The sequence below is a fragment of the Podarcis cretensis genome (genome assembly GCF_951804945.1).
Source record: "Podarcis cretensis genome assembly, chromosome: 9".
NCBI lineage: Eukaryota > Metazoa > Chordata > Lepidosauria > Squamata > Lacertidae > Podarcis > Podarcis cretensis.
This window is the reverse complement of record NC_137178.1, coordinates 6,721,118-6,735,938: the sequence shown is the minus strand read 5'-3', so window position 1 is coordinate 6,735,938 and position 14,821 is coordinate 6,721,118. Positions and strand designations below refer to the sequence as shown.

General features: G+C 46.9%; 1 protein-coding gene and 1 long non-coding RNA gene across 3 annotated transcripts in view; one reads left to right on the top strand and one right to left on the bottom strand.

The window, feature by feature from the left end:
- Positions 1 to 7,942, bottom strand: part of SMOX (spermine oxidase) — a 45,785-nt gene extending 37,843 nt beyond the window's left edge. For both annotated transcript variants that reach the window (XM_079990936.1, XM_079990938.1), the window contains exon 1: positions 7,791 to 7,942. The gene's annotated coding sequence lies outside the window, so the exon portion shown is untranslated. The remainder of the gene's footprint in view (positions 1 to 7,790) is intronic.
- Positions 1 to 14,821, top strand: part of LOC307224471 — a 560,506-nt gene that overhangs the window by 501,813 nt on the left and 43,872 nt on the right. The gene's annotated exons all lie outside the window — the stretch shown is intronic.

Here is a 14,821-nt window from a genome sequence, read left to right as displayed (position 1 = left end):
GATCTGATTTACATCCTATGCCCTTTTAAATGTGTCTGTGGGAGGGGGATTTATTGATTTGTGGTGGTGGTGTTTTTATTGTGTTTTATTGTGTTTTTATTTATGTTGTGAACCCCCCGAGATTTACAGATCAAGGTGGGTATTCAGATTTAATAAATTATAATATCATAGAATCATAGAACCATAGAATCATAGAGTTGGAAGAGACCACAAGGGCCATCGAGTCCAACCCCCTGCCAAGCAGGAAACACCATCAGAGCAATCCTGACATATGGTTGTCAAGCCTCTGCTTAAAGACCTCCAAAGAAGGAGACTCCACCACACTCCTAGGCAGCAAATTCCACTGTCGGATAGTGGATATGATATCCACTATCATATCATAGGGATACGGGTGGCGCTGTGGTCTAAACCACTGAGCCTAGGGCTATCCAATCAGAAGGTTGGTGGTTCGAATCCCTGCGACGGGGTGAGCTCCCATTGCTCGGTCCCAGCTCCTGCCAACCTACAATTCAAAAGCACATCAATGTGCAAGTAGATAACTAGGTACCGATCCGGCAGGAAGGTAAACGGCGTTTCCGTGCACTGCTCTGGTTTCGCCCGAGGCGGCTTAGTCATGCTGGCCACATGACCCAGAAAAACTGTCTGCGGACAAACGTCAGCTCCCTTGGCCAGTAAAGCTCAGAGGCTTCAGATATTCACCTTCGTGGATACCTGAACGAACCAGCCTGTAACTCCAGGCGCTGCGTCACACTAGGCAAAAACTGCTGCAATGATATGGGGTTGGATTACAATAGCAAGTGGTGATGACTGCCCACTTACATAAATAAATGTTCCCTACACAGCATAACTTAGTGGGACAGTGCTTTACAGCATCACCAAAACAAGATCCCTGCCCCAACAAGCTTACACTGTTGAGGTATGACTCCAAAGTAAGAAGAGAACAGAAAAGAGGCTGTTGGGAGAAGCAAGCATAATAAGGTGTGTGTTTGTTGAGGTTTGCTGTGGTTGTAGAAGAGTGGAGGTTACGCAAGGGCTTTGAAGAAAGGTGGGCCCCAAGGAGACGTATTTTCTCAAAACACAAAGCCCTGTGCTCAACCCCTGCGCTTGATGACTGCCTGCCCTGCACAGAATGCCTTTGAAGCTGTGTCTTAATACAACTAGCTTTTCCAGGAGGCTGGCAAATCCTTGAAGTAAATGGAAGAGGAACCACTTTGGCTGTGGGGCACCACCAGGTATTTTTTTCATCGTTCAAATTCGCTTCGATTTGTAATGGCACACATCTGACGTGGAAATTACCGATGAGATATGCAGAAGCCGCTCTCTCTCCCTCTCTCAGTAACAGCTGTCACAAGGTCACCTTTCAGAGGAGGTAAAGGTAAAGGTAAAGGTACCCCTGCCCGTACGGGCCAGTCTTGATAGACTCTGGGGTTGTGCGCCCATCTCACTTAAGAGGCCAGGGGCCAGCGCTGTCCGGAGACACTTCCGGGTCACGTGGCCAGCGTGACATCGCTGCTCTGGCGAGCCAGAGCCGCACACGGAAACGCCGTTTACCTTCCCGCTGGTAAGCGGTCCCTATTTATCTACTTGCACCCGGAGGTGCTTTCGAACTGCTAGGTTGGCAGGCGCTGGGACCGAGCAGCGGGAGCGCACCCCGCCGCAGGGATTCGAACCGCCGACCTTTCGATCGGCAAGCCCTAGGCGCTGAGGCTTTAACCCACAGTGCCACCTGCGTCCCAGAGGAGGAGGAGGAGGATGTAAATGGGTAGAAAAAGTGGTTCATGAAGAAAAGAAAGATTCAAAATGCTAAGAACCCTGGCTTAGAAGTTAAAAAGTACCTAAAGGAAACGGAATCCAGGAGCCACGGCAAATATTACAAAATTAGATTGCATCTAAGACCCTAATGTCAGAGACAGACTCTTGTCTTCTTAAGCCTGGAAAGGGGAAGCTGTAAGCTTCCAGATTTTGGACAATAAATGCATCCCCCCCAAAAAAAAATAATATTGCCCATGCTTGCTGGGGCTGATGGGGGCACCAGATTCACCAAGTTAAATGAAATAAATTAAGGCTGCCATCCTATGCAAGCATACCTGTACGTCTCATTGAACTCGCTAAGACTTACATGCAAGTGGACATGGATAGGGTAGCATTGTAAATTTAAAAGCCAAACCCCTTAGGCCAAAATATACATGAGATAACATCAATCATTAGGTTCTCTCAATTGATCTTAAGTTACAATACATCCTACTAAATGCTCTCAAAATATGGTTGAGCATTTAACCCATCAAGAAATAATGTGGTACTGGGTATTCCAGCATCAGTTAAAGGCAAGGATTTTTAAACCATTTGTTTTATTAGAACAAAAACTAAATACTTCCGTCGTCATGCATGCTAATCACAAAAGCAAAATAGTTAACTATGGCTGTGTTGCAATGAAACCAAGCTAAAAATGTGGTGAAACTGATAAATGCAGTCACATTTATAATATAACGTGTGGTTCTGGTCCCTCCATCTCAAAAAGATTATCAGAGAGTTGGAAAAGGTGTGGAAAGAGGGCAACTAAAAATTATCAGGTAGCGGAAGCTAAAGTGTTTAGGGTATTTAGTTTTTTTAAGAAATTACTAAGGGGGTGCAAAAATTATGCATAGCATGGAGAAAGTGAATAGAGAGAAGTTTTTCTCCCTCTCTTGTAGTACTAGTTCCGCAGATCACACAATGGTACTGCCCTCCAATAAATTCAGAACAAAGTTGAATATTTCCTAACACAGCACAATAATAAATTTACCAAATTTGTTGCCGCAAAATGTAACAAGGGCTATAACGGCTCAGATGACCTTTAAAAGGGAGGTTGGACAGATTCAGATAAATGGAGCCTCCCAGATTTTGAGGCAACATGAATACCACTTGCTGGGTGGCAACAGGGGGCAAGAACTATTGCCTTCGAGTTCTGCTGTTGGACTTCCTGGCAGCTTCTGCCTAGACACAATGGAAACACAGAGTGACGGACTAGATGGGACTTCAGTCCAAATCAAGTGGGTTGCTCTCATATTAAGATTTCGACTGCTGCTCAGTGTTTGCCTGACTTGGGGGAATGATGATCTCACAAGGCTCCTTGCTGGCAAAAGAAAAGACCATGATGAAATGTCGAGGGCAATCCGACAGCAGAACATCCATGCCTTCGCGGAATATTGGCAATATCTGACCCTGATCATTAAACAGGGGGCCAACTGACCGGTCGACTGACAGTATTTGACCTATCAATTGACTTAAATGTGCTGACCTTTTCTCGAAATGTTAATGTATAACAAGAGGAGCAGGAGAGCAGGAGCTTAGATGCTCAGTTAGATTACACTCTCTCGGAAAACCAAAGGCTTTTTATTTATTTTTTGCTTGTTAGACCACATTTTCAATTTTTTAGAAGACACCAAAACACCATATCCAAGTGAGAAAATTGATCTAAAACCTGGGTTCAAAAGATATTGACATCCCTAAGCATAAACATTATTTAGCAGTCATCAAGCGCCTGCAATTTTCTACTTTTAGCTAAAACATCAACTGGCAGCATGGTCCTAAGCATATTTATGCAGAAATATATTCCCCCAGAGTTCAATAAGGCTTACTCTCTAGCAAGTGTGTTTAAAATTGCAGCCAGATTGGTGCAGCTGTTTTGATTCAGACATTGTGTTTTGGATAATCCACCAATATGCTGTTTAACCAAGTACCTCCAATCAACACATGTTTAAATACTGCAATATTTTAAATATCTAACCAGCTGTAAACAAGACTGCATTCTTTCAGCTGCAACAGATCAGATGTGGTAATTCTAAATTAGCTGTGCAGTCATTAGGCCAGAAGCCCTTGTGCTTTGAGCCCAATCTGTAAAATGGAACAAGTGTTCTGATCCACCTCCAACTATTACAGTATTATTTTTTAATATCATTTACAGATTGTCACCTATCCAGCCAGGGCACTGTTTGAAAATGAAAGAAAGCTCAATACATAGCACAAAGAATGATCAGTGTCAATACGAAAACAACATATAAAAGAAGCACGAGCTTTTTTTACAACCTACCAAATTCTATAGATCGACTGTGTCCTTAACTTAACCCCACGCGTTATTATTTAACATGCTTCACACCAAGCAAAGCACCACTATGCAAACATGAGATTAACAGGGTGAAAAGGAGGACAGCCTTCTGACCTAAACTTTGGTCTTAGTAGCAGATGAGAAAGTAAAAGAGCAGATTAATAGGAAGCTCCCTTATAACTTAATACCTTCTTGGGAGCTTCCCAGAGTGGCTGGGGCAACACAGTCAGACGGGTGGCATATTATTATTACTGTATTATTATTATTATTATTATTATTATTATTATTATTATTACTATTACCCAGTCAGTACCACCCACACAGACACACAGTCTGGGTTTCAGAGATGCGAAGGATTGAACCTGCAACCTTCTGAAGCCAAAAGAGAGGCATTATCACTTCCCCAAATGAGCGCATACACAGAATACTAAGAGGTCAACTACGCATGACATGCAAGCATGTATTAATAGAGGGTGCTGCTTTTAAAAGATCAAAAGAAAGAAAAGCAGCTTCGAGATGGAATGTGGGATTTACAGCACAGAAGAAACAAGGGAGAAGACGAGCGCTTCTCAGCTCCAAACAGCACCCCAACACCATCACAGCTCCTTTCCTGGTTCCACACGGTTATTTTTGCCTTATACCAACGGTGTTCAGGTGCTAGCAAGAGACCAAGGCTGCAATCCTGTGTGTGCTTGCTTGAGAGCAAGTCCCATTCAACTCAGTTGAATTTATTAACTCAACTCTAGGAAATCCAGGGGTATCAAAAGTAAGGTGAAATTAACCAGCTGCTCCTTTGTCTGTTATCGACAGCAATTCGGGTTCTTACTGGGAGAATAAGGCTGCAAACCTAGACCCACTTGCTGGGACTTGCTTCCCAGTAGACATATATAGGTTTGCACTGCAAGAGAGTGTTACCAGGATACCAGGAGAAAGTTGGATGTAGCCAGTAAAAAATAAAATAAAATAAGAGCCAATGTGCAACACCCCAGCTCCTTCACTGTAAAGTATCAACTGCCTAGTCCATATATTTTACCCCTTATTTTTATCTGTATTAATAAAGCTTCACTAGCATGACTGAGATACTGAGATTACTTATGTACAAGTGCTTTGAAAGGTGTACTTGAAATGTGCTATGTAAATCTTAGCATCCCTAAATGCAACAAGGCTTGGGCTTGATCCACACAGGGAGACACCTTTTCTCAGCAAAGCAGAGCTGAAAAATGTGTGCGCTCTGTGGGGTGCCCCCCCCCACTTCCATGGTTGCTATTTTCACAGTAACCCTAAAACAACGCTGTCACATCATGCTTAAAAAAACCAAAAACCTTATGCAGCTGCCAGAACCCATATACCTCCCCATACATGCAGGCTGAGCCTTACATGACTTTGCCCCCCCAAAAAAGATCCATCGTGCTTGAATTTGTCTTCCAATGGTTATTAGCAATGACAGGTAAAGGGCACAGCAGACAGCATCACTCTGGATGTTGGGGGGTGTTGAGGGATAACAAAGGAAAACGACACACACCTTCAATGCCCCATTTGCGAGGTTCCAGGCTGCTGTTTTCATATACATCAGCAATTTGAGCAGGCTGAACGACAACCCTCTCGCAGATGAGGCATTCTCTGGAACGTTTCCATCAGCACATAATGCTGTACATACACCCGGCTAGCACATTATCGCAGCACAAAGTATGCCAGGCTGATGCCGCTGAAGCCAGTGACGAAACCCTCCTCTAGCAGTCTTATTGGGGGGAAAGCAAGGCTTTGTTTGCAGATGTCTGCCTTCTTTCCTTCCTTCAAATCCATACACACACACACACACCCCAAAGAAAAGCACAACGGTGGGAAATCTACCACTCGGCCAATCTCTCCTACTATGCTCAATGATTCCTTCACATTTTAGGCAAACGGGATACCTAATATTACCGGGGTGTAAAGGAGAAATCAGAAGAGGAGAAAACACAGAGACACACACCCCTTAAGAGCGTTGCAGCATTGACAAATACCATCTACCTATTAAAGAGCAGCACAGAACCTCACATTTGTTCTGGTTTTAATATAAATTTAGTGGGGGCAGGGAAGGAGCTTGGTGCATGTGAATTTAAAAAAAAACCCCACAAACCCTCTCTTTCTGCTTTTGTGTCCATCATTCTGAGCGCATGCATCCCTTGCAGAAGCAACCCAGGGCATCTGATTGTAAATGAGCGTACACATGTTATCTTTTAGAAACGGACTGCTCTCATATTTCATCTTTTGTGACATTTGGAAGGGGGAAGAGAGAGAAATAATATCAGAGGGCAATTAACGGGAGGATAAAGAAGTCTTTATTCTCTGGGAAAGGGCTGGGTATGTTGTTGCTCTTGCTATTGGAATCTCACATGCTCTCATGCAGACACAGAAAGAGGAAATGATCCTGAAAAAAGGCAGGAGGTGGGGCGTTGGGAGGGAGGGAGGGAGAAAGATAGAGAGATGTGTCATTAGGAACTAAGGTGAAAAGAAAAGGAAGGCGATCCTCTGTGGGTGTAACTAGCAGGGAGGATTCTGGTCCCCAACGCGAGCCCTCAAACAAATGGGGTGGCACTTGTCTGCAGTAAGGGACAAAACAAACATCTGCCCCTATGTACCCCCCCCCCAAAAAAAAAGTATACACACAACCTTGAGCTTCAGGGAGGCTCAGGAATCATTTACAAAAGGGTTTGCTCATCGCCTTAAAGAATAACAGCAGCACCCCAAGCACACCACCTTACCTAATGGGAGACTGGAAGATACTGGGGGCAGGGGCTTCAATACCTGAAATGATAAGGGAATTGCTATTCTCCCCCCCCAAAAAAAAAAAATTATAATTGGGGAGGGGTGGGAGAGAAAGGGAAGGATAGGTACCTGCAGTCTCCAACAGGACCCCTCTGCAGTCCAGGCTCCCAAGCAGATTCTGGGGGAGGAAATGTGCAACAACCCCCCTCCCCTTTTAAATAAATAAAAACATCCCCATTTCTCCCACCCACCCATAGGGAAAATCCTAAGAAGTGATCAAAGTGAAAGGGGAAGGGGGAGAAAGAGAGCTTTGCTACCTCATATGACAATAGGTAAAACACACACACACACAGGGACATGAGACTGAGGAGATATTGAGTAGAGGGGCTACATAGCCCATCCCCCCCCAAAGAAATAACTGGAGAACTCTTCCCCCCCCCGTCTGAAAATTGTGGGGAGTTTTATTAATAGAAACAGGACTTCACCCACCCAAGCTTAGGATAAAGCAGAGGGGAGAGGGACGCCTTTACTCCCCTAGATCTAGGGGGTGTCCCCAGATAAAATGATAACGAGCCCCTTCCCCAAAACTGGGGGCAGGAAGGGCCCTCTCCTCCTAAAGGTTCTCAATGGGACCCCAATATTTGGGGGAGCCCCCACATAACGGTCCTCAATAGCACCCCAAGACTGAGGGGTGGCTGTCCTCAAGATCACCCCAGGACTGGGGTGGGCACCTCACAATGGTTATCTCCGGGGTACCCCAAGATTTGGGGACGCCCCAGAACGGTCCTCAAGAGTACCTCGGGGTTTCTTTTGGGGGGGGCGCCTCAAGCCTGCGGAGAAATGAGTGGGGGTGGGGGGCCCTTCCCCCTCTGCCCCCCAATAATGAGCAGAGAAAGGGGCTGCCTGGAGGAGGGGGCGCCGGCTGGGGGGTGCCGGGCACCCCGGGGTCCGCCTCTACCTCTCTCTTGCGGTGCCGGGGGAGAAGCGGGCAGGCGGTGGGTCGGTGGGGCGAGCGGGGCTCTCGGCTTCGCTGCGGGCGGTGCTGGCGGCGTCGCCCTGCGGACCCCGCGACGACGGCAGCTGCTGGCTCTGCGGCGGCGAGGCGACGACCGGCGGCCTGCCTGCTCCTCGGCGGCCCGGCCTCCGCCTCCGCCTCCGCCGCCGACCACGGACCGCCCACCGCCCGGCTCCTCCTCGCGGGCGGGCCCGGCCTGGCTCCGAAGGACCTCCATGGCGCCGGCTAAAGCGGAGAAACGGAGCCGACGGAGCCGCAGCCAAGCGGCCTCCCTCCTCCTCCTCCTCTTCCTCTTCTGCATCCGCGCGCACGGGGGTCTCTGAGCGCGTGCAGAGTTCCCCTGTCTCTGGCTGTGGTTTGCCGGCCACAGGGCCCTTCCTTAAGACTGGGAAGGGACCCCCAAGGGTAATCCAGTCCTACGGTTGCCACCCATAGGTGCCAGCTCCTTGGGGGGGGGCACCCACAAAACTCCCCACCCCCCCCACAAAGAGGGGTCGGGCACCCATGTGTTTTGGCGCCAGGGCCATGCAGGTACATGGCACCCATCCGGGCACCTACCTGTCCTGTACAAAGCAGGATTATCCCGTATTTCAGTGTAAAATGCCTGCCTACAGTTTTGTCCTGTATTTCAGGTCTTTTCTTTCTTTCTCTCTCTCTCTCTCTCTGCCAAAATAAATATAAAAAATAGAAAATTGTCCAGTTGGTCCGTAGAGACCAACTAAGTTTGTTCTGCGTATAAGCTTTCATGTGCATGGATCTTTTCCTCTGTGCTACGTACGGTACATGTGAACCTGGGTGTGATCCAGCGCCAGGAGAGCAGTATCCATGGTCCATTGCCGCATGATGGATGGTTGTGTGTTGTGGCTCGGCTACCTGCCTTCTCTCTCTGCGAGGTTCAGGATTCCCTACAAATGCATGAGTTTGAAAGAGCACGTGAAAGGTCATGTATTTCAGCTCTGGGTAGCCAAGCACAGACAGATTTACAAATTCGTGTGTGTGTGTGTGTGTGTCAAATTCCAGGACTTTTGGACACCCATAGTTCCACCCCACACCTCCTTAAATTGGGTAGGAAGCCTGTGGTTCTCTATTATTATGGCTTTGGACCACAGTTTCCATCATTCCATGACCATTGGCCATTCTGACTCAGGCTGTCTGGAACTGGGGTCCCAACTGAAGAAGAAGAAGAGTTTGGGTTTGATATCCTGCTTTATCACTACCCTAAGGAGTCTCAAAGCGGCTAACATTCTCCTTTTCCTTCCTCCCCCACAACAAACACTCTGTGAGGTGAGTGGGGCTGAGAGACTTCAGAGAAGTGTGACTGGCCCAAGGTCACCCAGCAGCTGCATGTGGAGGAGCGGGGAAGCGAACCCAGTTCACCAGATTACGAGTCTACCGCTCTTAATCGCAATTAATGGCTTGCTGCAGAAGCACCGACCTTGCCTGCTTTGCTCCTCCATCCCTACCCACCTCCACAGGGTTTATCATTCACATAGCGTGCACTCTCAGCAGTTTCCCCAAGTGTGGGGAAGGCAGCCAAGGGAAGGGCCTTCTCTGTGGCAGCCCCCATATTGTGGAACTCACCTTCCTAGGAGGTTGTGGATTCTCCTTCCTTGGAGGTTCTTAAGCAGAGGTTGAATGGCCATCTCTCTTTAGCTAAGATTCCTGCGTTGCAGGGGGTTGAACTAAATGACCTCTGGGTACCCTTCCAACTATGATTCTATGAACTCGCTCCCTACAGAGGCGTGTCTAGCATTTTCACTGTACAGCTTCCAGCATATGCTGCAGAATTGCCTCTTTACCTTGGCCTTTGACACATTAAGGTGTTTCGTTTTTGTGGGACCTGCATGTTTCATTGAATTTATACCCTTCTCTTCAATGTTTAATTGTTTTACTTCTTTTAGGATTGTAATGATTCTGTGTGTTTTCATAGCTATACTATATTATCTTAGTCCACCCTGGAACCAAGTGAGAAATCTTACAAATAAGTTTGTGCAGGGAAAATAAACCGCAATCGTGTTAAATCCGGACAGGAGTTTATTCACTCCCAAGAACACCACGATCCGTAGACCATGTTTGTTCTTGGCTCGCTAGTCGTGGGTTGTCTGAATACTCAGACCTAAGACTAAGCCAGGGATTGTAGCTTGTTTGCATGCTTCTCCTTGGAGCAACTGGAGAGTAAAGTGACCAAGATCAGTGCATTTACATTGCGGTAAATCATTAACTCTGATTTTACCATGATGTGTGAGCTGGGCAGGTGCCTCAGAGCAAGCATGGGAGTTGCTGAAGATGCATCAGGATCTGCTAATAGATCTCTCAGGTCATTTCAGAATAAATCAGCTATTCCAATCGTTTGCTGAAAGCAGCAGCAAAATAGCCTTCCTCTGAAGGTGGAAAGCTTGCTGTGAAAACCAGGAGTGGGTTTTTGCAGGACCGAACTGTGCACTCAGCTCTGATGCTGTTCAGAGGCACCCTGTCCTATAATTCTAAGAATATACCCCACCGCTGTTTTCCACCTGCATCCAACTGGGGAATCTCAGTGATCTACTAACAAAAAATATCCAGTTTGAAGTCTGCCCACCTATGTGTGACTCAGGCAGGGCACATCCAAATTTGACTTTCCCTTAAATGTTTTTTCTCCTCTCCAGAAAACGACCTAAGGACCTGGTGACTCAGAGCACATCCTTCTCACTGACTATCCTCAAAGCGGGATTTTGTTTCTCCCTCCTAGAGGAAACAAAAAGGCCCAAGGATACAGCTTCAGAGCATGCACAAAGTGCCATTCCCTTGGGCAGAACCAGTTCTTTGTTTGTTACATCTGTTGCTTGTTTCTCAAGGACCTCGGAGCAACATTTTGGACTAGTAAGAAGCCTGCAAGGAAGTTAGGCAGAGAAAGAGTGACTCACTCAGCAAGCGTCAGAGCCGGGGAGGAAGTTGAATCTCGGGTTTCCGGCATCTAAACACAGTGCTCTCCAGTTATTACATCACACTTCATTCAAAGTGTGTTCCCTACCAAAGAAAGGAGCTAAGGACAACTGCCTCTTAGCATGTTCTGAGCACCCTTCCCTTGGGAGGGGATTAGCCCCTAGGTCTGTTTTTAAAAACAGAAGTTTGTAACAGCAGGATCTGCAGCAAAATGTTGCCATTTATCCTCACCTAAGAAGAGGACCCAGGTGGTGCTGTGGGTTAAACCACAAAGCCTAGGGCTTGCCGATCAGAAGGTCAGCGGTTCAAATCCCTGCGTGAGCTCCCGTTGCTCAGTCCCTGCTCCTGCCAACCTGCCAAGCAGTTCGAAAGCACACCAGTGCAAGTAGATAAATAGGTACCACTCCGGCGGGAAGGTAAGCAGCGTTTCAGGGCGCTGCTCTGTTTCGCCAGAAGCAGCTTAGTCATGCTGGCCACATGACCCGGAAGCTGTACACTGGTTCCCTCGGCCAGTAAATCGACATGAACGCCGCAACCCCAGAGTCGGCCACGACTGGACCTAGTGGTCAGGGGTCCCTTTACCTTTAAGAAGAGTTGAACCTGGGCTAGCTCAGTCAGCAGAGCATGAGACTCTATCTCAGGGTTTGGGGTTCGAGCTCCACATTGGACAAAAAGATTCCTGCCTGGCGGGGTTGGACTAGATGACCCTCATGGTCCCTTCCAACTCTACAATTGTATGATTCTCTTATTCTCCTGTTCAGGGTTCCAGGCAGGCAGGCCCTCCTCCAGGATATTCCATTGCATTCCTGGATATTCCATTGCATACATGCCTTTTCTATTTTTTCTTTTCCAACTAATAGCCAACATTCTGTGGCTACGGGGTGTGATCAGTCCTTGCTGGGCTCCTTTTGGGGAGATTTTTGCCCGCTTAGGTCTTTTTCAAAGACTTTTTGTACTTCCCTTAAGCAGACCTTCTTGATTCTTACTGGCCCCATTTTGGCTCCAGTCCTAATGGCCTGAGTTCACTGTTAGAGGGACTCTTTCTTTCCCCTGCAGATGTATGCACAACAGATTAAAAAAAAAAGGAAGTTGCTGTCAAAACATCTTTGGACTACGCACACATTACCGGCATAAATGCAAGGAGGTCAGGGAGTTTTTCACGCTGTGTTTCAAATAGCAATTGCACATCATGATAGACATAGGTACAGTTTGATGCGTTTTCAAGTCACCCACTGTCTAGCCACACCAGTGGGCGAAGAAGTAGCATGGGTGTCTTCATATTGCTTACGGTATATTTTCAACTCGGATCAAAGGTCATCTGGGAAAGAGGGTGGGATGCATCAGAACACAGCATTTCTTGAGATAGATGTGGATTGTGGCCGGTGCCATGTGTACACAGTGCCACAAACCAACGGTGTGAGCACGCTGGATGCAGAGTAAATGGGAGCATGCACAGCCTTGGCATAAATGTGCATTGTTTGACAGTGTGCTTATGCAAACTGGGAGAGAGAACCAATCGCACAAGTCACAAGAGACTAGGGCCCTGCGGGACTTGACATATTTCCGCAGGGCCTGCAAGACAGAGCAGTTCCACCAGGCCTTTGGCCAGGGCACAGCCTGACCCCCTCCTTTGGCAATCCTCACAGAACTCTAGCCCAGTGGTTGCCATTAATCTGATTTGAACTGATTTTATAATGAAATGATTTTAGAATGTTGTATCATTTTACTGTTGTTAGCCGCTCTGAGCCCGGCTTTGGCTGGGGAGGGTGGGATATAAATATTTTGTTGTTGTTGTTGTTGTTGTTGTTGTTGTTGTTGTTTTGAAGGTAGCCTCATCTTCTAGTGGAAGGATGCTTATCAGGTAAGGAGTGGTGTCTTGAATCCCAGTTTGAGGGGTGGGAAAAATCTGGGTGTGGACAAGATGCAACATTGCAGGACGTTAGTTGACCATCCCATTGCCACATCACCCTGACCTCATCAAACTGTATTGCCACATCACCCTGACCCCATCAAACTGCATTGCCACATCACCCTGACCTCATCAAACTCCACAGTATAACCTCTGGAATTTCTTAATTCTCAGATTTTTATCTTAGCAAACAGCATGCATTAGTACACAAACGGCAAAATTGTTAGGACTCTGCTGAATACAAAGTTGTCATTTCTCTCTCTTTTCTAAAACAGTTCAGTGCCAAAACCCTTTCAGGCAGCATAAAATGAGTCATTGTGCATGCCAGAACCAATGAAAGATTATTATTTTTTCATACAGGTGGATGGCTTATTTCCATTGGCAGCTAAGTTGATTTGAAGAGAATTCCATGCAGATCTAAAACAGATTTTTGCAGGTCCCCAAACTGAATCACATGATTCTCTGGGGGAACCTTGAGGAAGCAGGCAAGCGATGAGGCCAAGATTTTTTTAAAAAAAATCAAATGCCTGCCATTATTTGTAGTCCCGCAAATCTAGCTGACTTATATTTAGAGTCCTTCAACTATTCCAAACATCTTACAGACAGTAATCTACAACTGTCCTGTAAGGTAGGCTAGCACAATTACCACCATGCTATAGATGTGGAGGTGGAGGTGGGGATGAATTGCAGCTTAGATAATGGTTTGCCTAATGACACTAGGGATGCGGATGGTGCTGTGGTCTAAACCACTGAGCTTAGGGCTTGCTGATCAGAAGGTCGGCAGTTCGAATCCCCGCGATGGGGTGAGCTCCCATTGCTCGGTTCCAGCTCCTGCCCACCTAGCAGTTTGAAAGCACTTCAAAGTGCAAGTATATGAATAGGTAACACTGTGGGAGGTAGGTAAATGGCGTTTCCATGCACTGCTCTGGTTTGCCAGAAGCAGCTTATTCATGCTGGCCACATGACCCGGAAGCTGTCTGTGGACAAACGCCGGCTCCCTCAGCCTATAGAGTGAGATGAGCGCCGCAACCCCAGAGTCATTCGCAACTGGTCTTAACTGTCGAGGGTCCTTTGCCTTTACCTTTAATGTCACTTACTAGATAAATATACTTAGGATTTCTGTGCAAATAGTATTGCTGAATGCAGTGGGATTTCCTTCCAGGTAAATCTCCATGGGCCCAAGCTGCATTTCATTTTGCTGAGATTTGAACCCAAGACTTTGTGTCTCATAGCCCACGCTCTTGCAGCGCAAGCCTTGGAAGTAAGTCCTGCCGAGCTCAACCAATGACCATAGCTCAGCAGTAGAGCATCCTGCGTTGCATAAAAAATAAGTCCCCCAGTTCATTCCTGGCATGTCCAAGTAGTTCTGGAAATGTCCTCTTCTGGCAACCTGTTTCCAGTTAGGTATAGATGGAGCATTGATATGACTCTATATAAGGCAGTTTCCCGTTTCCCTAACCCCAAGAAAGTATTAGCAGGATAGTAACCTTACCAACTACAGGACAGTTCCAGGCATCCTGTTCATTGAGCATTCAGCGTGATTTGTTTGCAGGGAGATAGAGGCTGTTGGCTATTTAAGGAGCATTTGTTCTGATTTGTTTGCAGAGAGGCTAGATGACATTGCATCAGAGTAGGTGCTATTCTGCAGTTCTCCCAACCGTTGTGTTCCTTGTAGCAAAAAGCCTGATATTTTGGCAAAACAGCAGCTCCAAATCAGCTTTAATTGCGCAGCCCTAATATACCAGCGCATGACTGAATCCCACCCCAAACGGCCTGGAAGTGCCCTATATAGTTAAGGATGTGGTTGCACCTACCTTATCAAACAGCAGCAGTTTGTCCTGGTATGAAAATACTTCGCTTCTTCTGTATGGTCCACGCTGGCACTTGTGGAATGAACTCTTTCTGCTCACTCCTCGGGCTGAGAAGAAAATAGGACACCAAACCAGCGCTGTCTGGGGCAAACTCCGCGGCGGCAGGAGCAGAGAAGAAAATGTAGCGCCAGCTACTGCCGTCCGGTGCAAACACTACAGCAGCGAGAGCAAAGCCTGCAGTGATCCCAGTAATTCCAGCAGTAAACTGGCAATGTGAGCACACCCATAGGAATCAGAAACCAGGTGAGCTAGCTTGATACTGGTGAAATGTG